At 41.0% G+C, this 12,052-nt stretch overlaps 1 protein-coding gene across 2 annotated transcripts in view; it reads right to left on the minus strand.

Moving 5' to 3' along the window:
• Positions 1 to 12,052, minus strand: part of DOK6 (docking protein 6) — a 439,614-nt gene that overhangs the window by 93,112 nt on the left and 334,450 nt on the right. The window lies entirely within an intron of this gene.

A 12,052-nucleotide genomic window follows, 5' to 3' on the forward strand; every position in this document is an offset into this window, starting at 1 on the left:
ACCATTCCCAGAGAGTAGTTATCAGTGGTTCACAGTCATGCTGGAAGCACTAACAAGTGGGGTCCCGCAAGGCTCAGTTCTGGGTCCAGTTCTTTTCAGTATCTTCATCAGTGATTTAGATAATGGCATAGTGAGAGCACTTATAAAGTTTGTGGACGATACCAAGCTGGGAGAGGTTGCAAGTGCTTTGGAGGACAGAATTAAAATTCAAAATGATCTGGACAAACTGGAGAAATGGTCTGAAGTAAATAGATGAAATTCATAAGGACACATGCAAAGTACTTCATTTTGGAAGGAACAATCAGTGTTCATATACAAAATGGGAAATGATTGCCTAGGAAGGAGTACTGCAGAAGGAGCTCTGAGAGGTTATAGTGGACCACAAGCAAAATATGAGTCAACAGTGTAACACTGTTACAAAAAAAAAAAAAGTGAACATCATTCTGGGATGTATTAGCAGGAGTGTTGTTATCAAGACACAAGAAGTAATTCTGCTCTATTCCACTCTGATTAGGCCTCAACTGGAGTATTGCATCTAGTTCTGGTCACTACATTTCAGGAAAGTTGTGGACAATTGGAGAAAGTCCAAAGAAGAACAACAAAAACGATTAAAGGTCTAAAAACATTACCTATGAGGGAAGATTGAAAAAATTGGGTTTGTTTAGTCTGAAAAAGAGAGGACAGAAGGGACATGATAACAGTTTTCAAGTACATAAAAGGTTGTGACAAGGAGGAGGGAGAAAAGTTGTTTTTCTTAACGACCGAGGATAGGACAAGAAGCAATGGGCTTGAATTGCAGCAAAGGAGGTTTAGATTGGACATTAGGAAAAAATTCCTAATTGTCAGGGTAGGGTTATGCACTGGAATAAATTGCCTAAGGAGGTTGTGGAATCTCCATCACTGGAGATTTTTAAAATCAGATTAGACAAACACCGGCAGGGATGGTCTAGATCAGGCCTGCACAACTTGTAAAGCAGCGAGGGCCATATTACTCCAAAGAAAACAGTGGAGGGCCGAACCCCCCTGGCCCTGCTGAAACATCCCCCCCCAGCGCTGCCCAGCCCTGCCGAAACATCCCCCCCAGAACCGCCCAGCCCCTCAAAACACATCCCCCACTCCAGCGTCGCCCGCCCCGCGAAACAAACCCTCCTTCCCCAGTGCCACCCTGCTAAAACAGCTCTGGCCAAAAAGGAAGAATTGGGGAGGGGGGCGAATGCATGTGATACTTTATTAAGAATTTTTCAATTAAATCAAACAATTTTTAAAATTATTTTAATTTTTTTATGAATCATGGAAAAATGAAAAACACCTGTTCTGTTGAAAGAAAACATTTGTACTTTTCATAATTACCTTGCAAATTTAATGAGAGATATTACATTTCTTTTCGGCAACAAGCTTGTCATATTCAGAGGTCATATCTGAAGTGGATATTTTCATATTGTCTTCCAGATGGTCATAAGTCAGAAAAGAATGTTGCTAGTTTTTATTCATGTTCATGATGGAAAATGTTTGTTCACATACATAAGTGCTTCCACAATGCTGAATGTTTTCAGTGCAACTTCGATAAGATTCTTGTATTTTTCATCATCCAGACTTTTGTAGAAGTCCTGTAGGCTGCTTTCTCTGTGCTTATTTCGGTAAACTGCCGAACACTGAAGTTCAATAACCTCCAACTGCAAATCTAGTGGCACTTCCTCTGGATCCACAGAAAAGGGATCTTCAATCAGCTTCAACTGGATGTCTTCTTCTTTAGACAAAGTAAGTTTTCTGTCAAATTCTTCAATCAAAAGATTGATGTGCGTTGCATATTTTCTCCTAACTCGGCATGTTTGTGCTGAGGGATACACTGTGCACAAGTGGGAAAGTGACACATTTCACCTTTTGACAGCTGACCTCTGAAAAGTTTCAATTTCATTTTGAAAGCTTTCACTGCTGCACATATTTGAAATATAAGGTGATTTTTTCCCTTAAGTTGAATGTTGAGATCATTCAGGTGTGCTGTAATATCACAAAAGAAAAAAAGATCTTGATTCCAGGACTCATTTTCAAGCTCTGGGAATTTTATTGGCCCATTTTCCAGGAATTTTGCTACCTCCTCTTTCAAAGCAATGAAATGCTGGAACACTCTTCCTCGACTCAACCACCTCACTTCTTTATGGTAGATTAAGTTGCTGCACTCGGAGTCTACCCCTTCAAGAAAGGCTTGAAATGTCCTATGTTTTAGTCCTCTAGAATGGATGTAGTTTACAATGGAAACTACCACTGACATTACATGCTCAAATTTTAAGACTCTGCTACACAAAACCTGCTGATGTATAATGCAGTGATGTTTGGTTATTAGAAGAGTAAATGCTCCAACATTTTTTCCGCACATAGGTGGAGCACCATTAGTACAAATGGCCACCAAGTTTGTGAAATCTAATCTTGACTTATCATTCATGCACTTTATCACTTAACTGGAGGTTTCTTTTCCGGTGTGTGACTCGTCATGGAGCACATGCCAACATGTTCTTCAGTAATTTCAAAGTTTTTATTAATACCGCTAATAAAAATAAGAAGTTGGGCGTGTCTTTTAAATTGATGCTTTCATCCACAGCTAGGGAGTAAAAGCAGAATTCACTAACTCTCTGTTTTAACTGATCACTTAGTTTGGTAGAAATGTCAGCTGTTCTTCTCTGTACAGTCATGCATGACAGACTGACATTCTCAAATATTCCCCTCTTTTCTGGACATAACTCAGACACAGCAATCAACATACACTTCTTAAAAAACTCGCCTTCTGTGAAGCATTTTCCAGCAGCAGCAATCTCCTTAGAAATTTGAAAACTTACTTTAGTAACCATATCGTTCTCAGTACCCACTTTCTTGAAAATTTGCTGTTCTCCACCAAGGTTTTTCGCTAAACCGGCTGCTTCAATTATTTTTTCATTTGGGTTCAATTTGGTGAGATTGGGATGTTTAGTTTCAAAGTGCCACCAAAGGTTGTATTCTTTCGGAATAGCTAACGTTTCGCAACACATGAGGCGCAGTATTTTGTCTTTGGAAACAGTACGTAAGTATTTATTCGTCCATTCATTGTTGAAAACTTTGTGCTCTGATTCTATTTTTCTCTTGTTCTTTTTGCTCATGGTATCCATTATGAAGCTCAAGATTTTGTTAAATAAATTCACACACAAGGGAAACATTCACAGTCACACACAAAGAGAAGAGATATCTCACGGAGCAAGGCACACTAGCAAGGCACTGATGGTGTGTGGAAGCCTGTAGAGGGGAAAAGAAATGCCGCGCTTAGGGTGACCAGATCACAGCAGTAAAATAGGACCCGCCCCCTCCCCTCTTGGCCTCACCATCACACCCCTTTTCAACCCCCCAGGGGTCACTATATTACTGCACATAGCAGTACCAAAAATTAAAATACTGAAAATGGATGCCCCTCTCCAGCCACCGACTTGTCACTCGCCTTCTCACCCCTCACCAAGTATAAAGCCTCACCCCCACTGCCCGCCCGCTCAGCTCGTCATCCCCCCATGAAATAAAGGAAGGGGAAAAGGGAGACAGTTTGAAGGGATTTTCTGGGGCTATCAACTAAGGGGAGAGGAAAGGGGGGCAGTGTGAAGGGATTGGATGCGACTATCCAACACACAAACACAGTGGCCACAGGGAGTCTGGGGTCGGGGGGCAGTGTGATAGGGGCAGGGCAGGTGCAAAACACACACACACACACACACACACACACACACACACACACACACACACACACACACATATATATCTCCCCGGGAGATTTCCTGGCTGCTCACAGACAGTTCAACCCCCCTCCATCACTATGGAGGCCGCCCTGGGACCAACCGGTGCAGTAGCAGCCCCGCCCCCAACTGAAGGGGGGGGAGTTTGGGAGAGGGTCTCGGACCAGTCTCCACCCCCCGAGCTGCGGCTCGAGCCCAGGCCGGGCACCCCTCCCCTCACTTGGCACTTACTGGCTCTGCCTCATGCCCAGCGCTTCCTGCCTCAGCAGGCCCCAGAAGTGACGCACTCGCTGTACGCCAGGCGGGGGGAGCGGGAGATGGAGACACGTGTGGCTCTGGCCGTTAGGGCAGTTGGAGCGTGGCATGCGGGGCTGTGAGGCGCCCCCCACTCCGCTGCTTGCCCGCAGGCCGCACAGTGAGCCCCCGGGGCCATATGTTGTGCAGGCCTGGTCTAGATAATACTTAGTCCTCCCATGAGTGCAGGGGACTGGACTAGAAGACCTCCGCTCCAGTCCTATGATTCTATGAATCAGAACTACACATCCTCAATTCACCTCAATTTGCTCTAAAGAGCTGCTTAATGCATGAATAGAGGAGGGCTTTTCAGTGTTTTTTAGAGGGAAAGAGGGAAAAAGACACATACATAGGGATTCACAAGACTTTGGGGGAAAATGGGTATGAGTAATAAATTTCCCCAGAATTGCAACATTTCTTCCAAATGTTAATACTTTTATGAACAAGATGTTGATAGGGATTCATGACTCTATTTTGGCAGTAGTTTATTACTAGCAGTACCACTGATGTGCTCTATGACCTTGGGCAAGTTATAGGCAGCCAAATTTGGCCTCAATCTGTCTCTGCCTCAGTTTACTCATTAATATAATTATTACAATAATAGCTATCACATGAGAGTGTTGTGTGGTTTTATCTGCTAGTAATATTGCTAACAACTACTTTGTTGGGGAATTTAGAACATTGTACAAGAGAAATGTTTATCAAAACTCTATATTAAGAGTTTAATATAAAAGTAAAGCACTTATGGCTGGATCAGCTGCTGAGTCCTCAGCACTAGACTGGACAGAGCCCTTGGATATTACAGTGCTGGGCATTATAGAAAACTCTTAGGGAGATGTGTTCATGAAATTGAAAAAAACAAAACCAAACCTGAAAACAGTTTTGTTTGTTGATTTTAACATTCTGTTGCAGTGAGTACTACCCAGACACTGTGACATTGTGCTCAGGCCTAAGAACCAAAAGTGAAACCATTAAAAAACAAAAACAAATGAACAAATTTTCTTAGTGTACATAAAGTGAACTAGGAATACTGGGTCAGAACAATGGTCCATCTAGCTCTGTATTCTGTCTTCTGACAGTGGCCGGTGCCAGATGCTTTAGAGGGAATGAACAGAACAGGGTCATTATCAAGTGATCAATCCCCTGTCATGCACTTCCAGCTTCTGGCAGTCAGAGGCTAGGAATGCGTAGACCATGGGGTTGCATCCCTGACCATTTTGGCTAATAGCCTTTGATGGCCCTATTCGCCATTAACTTATCTGTTTGAACTCCATTATAGTTTTGGCCTTCACAACATCCCCTGGCAGCGTCACTTTTGTCCACAATGAATATAAACAAGTCAAAATACCAAACACAACTATCTGATGCACACCTTGCTGCAAAGTGACAAAACTGAAGCGTTGCCTGCTGTCTGGCAAACACTAAAAACTCTTTGGCAGGTGAAGAATTGTATAAATTTCTATGGCAGTTTTATTATTTCTAAGAAATTCAAAATAAAAAATGCATTATAAACTTTTTCTTTTCTGAACACTATCTTCAGTGACATTATTGGCCCGCTGGAATGATTTGAGGACTGGCACCGGCCCTAAGGTAAATTGAGTTTGAGACCCTTGATTTAAAGGGACTGTATCACCTTAAAACTCTTGTTAGAAAATGAGACAAATAAGTGAAGAGGCAGAGAATATAACATGAGCAAAAAAATGTGATGTGATTATGCGTCTGTTCTCTAGGAGTCACAGGTAATATGAATGTTAAGTTAGGAATGTTTGCTATAATAATCAGATGTCTGGGGTATGCCTGACTGAACCCTGTTTGGCTTCTCTCAGCCCTCCCCTGATCTAAATTTTGAACAGACATTTAATATATTTGGGAAAGGAAAGGAAGTACTTCTTCACACAGGTTTCAGAGTAGCAGCCATGTTAGTCTGTATCCACAAAAAGAACAAGAGTACTTGTGACACCTTAGAGACTACCAAATTTATTTGAGCATAAGCTTTCGTGGGCTACAGCCCACTTCTTCACACAGTGCACATTGAACCTGTGGAACTCATTGCCAGGGGATGTTGTTCTGACCCAGTATTCTTAGTTCACTTTATGCACACTTTAAGAAAATGTGTTCATTTGTTTTTGTTTTTTAATGGTTTCATTTTTGGTTCTTAGGCACAAGCACAATGTCACATTTTTCTCAATCTTCCCATCTCTTTCCTTTCTCCAGAAGCCCCTACTTATTACCCCATCTCTCCACCATCCCACATCTTTGCGGCATCTCTCTCTCCATCACCCTTCCTTCTTCATTCACTCTTTATGACATTCCAGAGTGCAATCCAGACCTACCTTGCAACCTGGGATGCCTCACAATGCTTTGCTGCTGTTGCTCTCAAGCTGAGCCCCTCGCATACAATGGGGGTCAATGTACAACAGTTGCTACTTTAAAGAGAGCTACCCAAACAGTTCAGTTTAAAGACAACACTGATTAGTTTTGATTAAAAATGAAACAAGTCTTTTGTCTTCGTTGGTGGAAAAAACAGAAATATGGACAGGGAGAGAACGAATACCTGGGGTGGTTTTGCCCCTCACTTTTATAGTCCAGTCACCTTTTGAAATGCATTTTGCTCAGGGTTACCCCTAGATAAAGTTTATTCCCGCTGTGAGGTTGGAGTCATGGAGCCTCCTGATGAAAGATTCCATGCGGTTGTTTGCTAAAATGTAGATTGATCTGTTCCTTCACCTCCTCTCTTGCTTGCCAAAGAACGGCCACTTGACAAGTGATTGCCCCTCAACTGACTAAAAGTGTCAGCTTGTCGTTTGTCTTTCAAAACAGGTTTATCCACTTCTCAGACACAAATTACGAGTCATAATTTCAGTTTATGTTCATAACTTTACATATCATGTTACAATGCATATTTCACCATGATATTATAGACCAGTGAGTTACCAGTTTTTAAGTGATATGTCACAAGGCATATTTTGTACAAAGATTATTATTGTACAAAGGCTGTAAGGTGTGAATACAGGGGTGCATTTGGTCACAGCCTCCCAATTTTCTCTTCTCTATTTCTCTCTCTTCTTGCCGTCCCATATTCCTTTGTTCCTTCTTTATTTTCCTCTCTCACCCGGTCTTTCATTTCCTGCCCCACCCACCACTATCCCTCTACAGCTGGTCCATCCACACACTCAGTAACACATCAATTCAACTCACATGTAAGCACTTCATGTATCTGTTCCCCCTTCTACACACAAAACACACACACGCACTCCACAAAACTGCCCCCACAACACAAAATCCACATATCCAGAACCAGGAGATAGGGGTTTATTTAGAAGGGTGGAGAATGTGAGTTTGGGATAGGCAAGGCAAGAAGAACTCCAGGAGAGTGGCAGTAAGGTTTATGGTAGTACAGACATTAGCTGCTGAAGTCAGGGCCCCTGGGCTGGAACCAAGGGCCTGGCTTCCCCTACCAGCACAGAATGAGTGGCACAGTCTGGGCAACGAACTTGAAGACTGTCTGGGTCTGTTCAATCTAGTTACCTAGGGACTGGCTCAGCCAGGGCAGTGAATTTAAGGATTACCTGGGATCGTGTGGAAGAACTTGATAGTACTCTGGAAGGGGAGGACTATTGTGACTTTGCCGGATAGCTAAGACACAAAGATGTGTCCTGTGAAGCAAGAGATGAGCTGGTGACTGTAAGAAGAAAAGTATCAGGATGGCAGAGCTAATCCCCAGATGAGGTCAGAAGGAGGCACTCCAGTGGTGAGTAGAGGTCTCCGTGACAGATGGTCATAGAAAAAATATTATATTCCAACAGGACTTCTGAATCAAATAATTGACTTTGATAGGAACTGAGGTTACAATACTCAAATTTAAAATTAAAGAGTGCACAGATTGAGACTGAGAAAAAAACCCAGCAGTATACTTTTTTTCCCCTTGATAATGCCTACAGCTGGAAGGGATCTCATCACAGATTATGAAATAGCACACTATCAGCTGTTCAGTGTTTGGGTACATCAGACAGTGGAGACAAGTTCACTTTTGCAAAAGCTCTCTGGAGTTGAACTAGACAATTTCTTCATGAGATAACAATAATAATATAAAAATGCTGAACTTCCATGTCAACTTTAATCTGCAGCTCTCAAAGAGTTTTTGAAACAATAACCAAATGAGCCTCACAATACCTTGGAGGAGCGGATAAAGAGATACTGGAATGCAGGCACCGGCGTATAGACTAATGTTCATAGATTTCAAGACCAGAAGGGACTATTATGATCATTTAGTCTAACCTCCTGTATAAGGCATAGAATATCCTCAGAATTATTCCTACAGCAGATCTTTTAGAAAAATAAAAATATTTATTATGATGATGGGGTGAGATGCACCAGCTGATTCTAAAAGTGCACAGCAACAATATATACATGTTTAGGACAGGAAATGAAGAAGAATAATGTATCAAATTGGAACTGCAGGAAGAATTTGGAAGCAGTTGGATTTTTGTCCAGGACATCAGATTCAACACCTATGCTCTTACACAAAGTGAAACAGGACCATTAATGACCACAAGTGTTAGGACCTTGATTCTTTATCACATCTGAAAAATGATAGCACAATACCCCCTAGGGCATCAAAATTTGAGTAACATACTATGTTTTCCTTCTTCAATATGTTTACTGTTCTCCTTGCCTCAATAACACGGTTTAAATTTATATTACTTTGAGATAGAAGTAGATTCATCGATTCCAAGGCCAGAAGGGACCATTGTGATCACCTAGTTTGACCTCCTGCATAACATAACCACAGAACTTCCCCAAAACAATTCTTGGAGCAAAACTTATAGAAACATAGATAGGAGAAGAGTGAAAGAGAGCCCTATAGACACCGTAAGTTATGAGGTTCATCTTTTATAAAATGTCTTATATCAGAAGAAGAAAGAGTCACTCTATGAAATTTCATCACTTTCTCATCCACAGTGCTAGTGAATCACCTTCCTATAGTTCCTATACACTTACTAAAATTTTACTTGTTGTGCAAATGCACACAGTTCTCTGTTTTCCCAGTATTTTGTCTCTAGGGTTATTGATGTGTGACTGACATCAGTTGTTTTCATCTTATTCAAACATTATATTAAAAAAATTAAATTACAGTTCTTTTGAGATAGGGCGGCTCTAGCTTTTTTGCCACCCCAAGCATGGCAGGCAGGCTGCCTTCAGTGGCATGCCTGTGGGAGGTCCCTGGTCCCTCGGCTTCAGAGTACCTGCCGCCGAATTGCTGCTGAATCCATGGGACCGGTGGACCTCTTGCAGGCAAGCCACCGAAGGCGGCCTGACTGCTGCTTCACAGAGGCCAGCAAGGCGCCTCTCGCAGCTTGCCACCCCAGGCAGGTGCTTGGAGCACTGGTGCTTGGAGCCGTTGCTGTTTTCAGAAGATATAAATGAAGCTTTACTGCCACCTCTTGAAAGAAGCAATTTTTAGGGCTGTTCCATTACACATCTCCGTCCTCAGCCAGTCATAAGAGAGTCATTCACTCACAAATCGAACAATAAAACTTACCTACACATTCAAAAAGATCAAAGTGCATTGCAACTTATAAGCCCCATTCTACATATCCAAACACAATGAGACTGGTTGTGTTTGCCTTTATGCTAGTGTAAATCAGGAGTAACTCCAATGAAGTCAGTGGCATTATATGAGTGTAAAGCGGGGGTAGCGTTGAGGAGAATCAGGCCCAAAAGTATCATTTCAAAGACTTGGGGGGAATTTTTACTGTGGCATGGAGATTAGACACATAAGGATCATTAGGAACAGCTACATTCACGTGTTTTGATAATCTCTGAGTTTCTTTTATAATTACCAGTAGAACCGGCAACAGCTGACATCCTTACTGATTGTAAAAAGAGAGAGGCAAAGGACTGAATGGGCATAGAGTGAAATATTCTCTCATCCCTAGACCAGGTCTACACTTAAAACTTTTGCCAATATAGTAATGTTGGTTAGGGTCTGATTGTCATTTTACAACATTTTAATACCGACCTAAGCCTTAGGATAGATGCAGTTATACCAGCAAAAAAGTGCTTTTGTCAGTACAGTTTATTTTGTTTGGGGAACTGGTATAAGCTATGACACCCAAAGCACCCCTTGGCCAGTATACACTGTGTCTATACTAGGAGCCTTTACCTGTGTAGCAGTGTGGTGCAACTTGCACTAGTGCTATTGCTTTTCTTTTGATGCACACAGGATTTCAGTCAATCCCTCAACATTTACAAGCACCAGATGTACCAAAAAATAGTAAGAGACAAATATTAAAACAAAAAGTACCCTGGAAGTCAATAACATCTTTTCATCTTGTACAAATAGCTACACATAACCTATTAATGATAAAACCAAAGATTGAAATAAGCTAACACAGATAACACAATGGTGCCAAAAAAGCCCTTAATAGAAACCAGTAATTGTTTTATTTAATTTTAAACGTTCTTAAACAATAAACACATTATTGTAAAAGTTTTTGTTAAAATAAAACACCAGCAAAACATAATACTCAGAAAAACAGTGATTCTGTCATTCTATTCTTGTCAAAAGGCAAAAAAATTAGAAAAGTTTTGCAACACTAGAAAACAGCTTTTATGTTCTGTCAGTAAGGAACTTCCAGCATTAAGCACAATTGTCCAGTGCCTTGTACCTTGTGCAGTCATTTACACCTGTTCAAAGTGAGTTTCAAATGCTGCTGCGTGGATCTGGTAATATTTCATAGTCACTTTGCACAAAGTGCATGACAGTGAAAAATCTGGCATGTCTGTTTTTTCTTAGTATTGAGTTTGGGGCAAACACGATCTATACCTCCCACAGCTGGGTACGTTTCTGACTGCAGCAGAAGCAGGTGGTCAGTTGAGCAGGGTGCCTCAACCGCTGTTGCATGAGGTCTCCCAATGCCATAGTGTGGAGGGGAATTTGGCAAGGAACCAAGAGTATGTGTCCATGACTACATGTATCTACTCTCCATTCTTTTCCATCGTGGTGATGAAAGGTTATATGAGGCACAAGAGCTACTGCAGCCCTGATGCTGCAGTGGCTGCCATGGAGAAGCTTTGCTGCCATTTCATGCCTTTTGGAAGGTATTGGGAAGGATTCATTTTTCTTCCCATCCATTGCAACCTACAGAACTCTCCAGCACATAATACTGTTAGTGTTATTGTTCAGCAGTAGCCTTATTTGACAAACCTCTTGCAGTAAGAATTAATCTTGCCGTCTCTTTATTGATAGAATTTGGTATTTTTTGAATGTTTAAGTAACCCACTTTGCTTTTAGTTCTCATAATGGAGTGCATAATCTATATACCTCATCAGGGTTGCTATGGTTAAAGCTTCACAGTAATTTCCTTTATAAACCCATTCATCTTTTACAGTATTGGATTATAACAATTTTAATCTGGAGGAATTTAAACATAGCATTAGAACATTAAGTATTAAAAACGCTACAGTGTTCAGGATGGAGCATACAAAAAATTCAAAGCTATTACAGACAGTCCCTTCTTTTATTCAACTTACTGAGAATAGATGGAAGGAGTAAGGATGGAATTAGCCTTATATCTTTCATTTCCTGGTATAGATAACAACGTATATATTATTAAACATCAGCTTTTGTGTTTCTTTTCCTTCACTTTCAGATTTATAAAAATTAAATGCAAAATCCCTATGTAATACAATATTAATTGCACACAGTTCAAGGTAAAACAAATCAGAAAAAAAGGAAAAGTTAAGTAGTAAAGGTTATGGGCACAAGACAAAAATGGGAGCTTTAAGGCAGATTTTAAAATACATTTTTGGCCTCTAAATCCTAGATTTAAAAAATATTTGTGTTTGCTTTCTTGCATTACACATTCACAACTTGTCTGCTAAGAAAAAAGGGGGCATCTGAAGAAATGGTAGGATTATGATATTGGAGATGCAATGCAATGAAATCTAACTAAAGGGAAAATTACTTTTGTTAAAGTTTCCATGCCTCTTCAGTTACAGGCTGATGG

Source organism: Gopherus flavomarginatus, chromosome 2 (genome assembly GCF_025201925.1).
Source record: "Gopherus flavomarginatus isolate rGopFla2 chromosome 2, rGopFla2.mat.asm, whole genome shotgun sequence".
Taxonomy (NCBI): domain Eukaryota; kingdom Metazoa; phylum Chordata; order Testudines; family Testudinidae; genus Gopherus; species Gopherus flavomarginatus.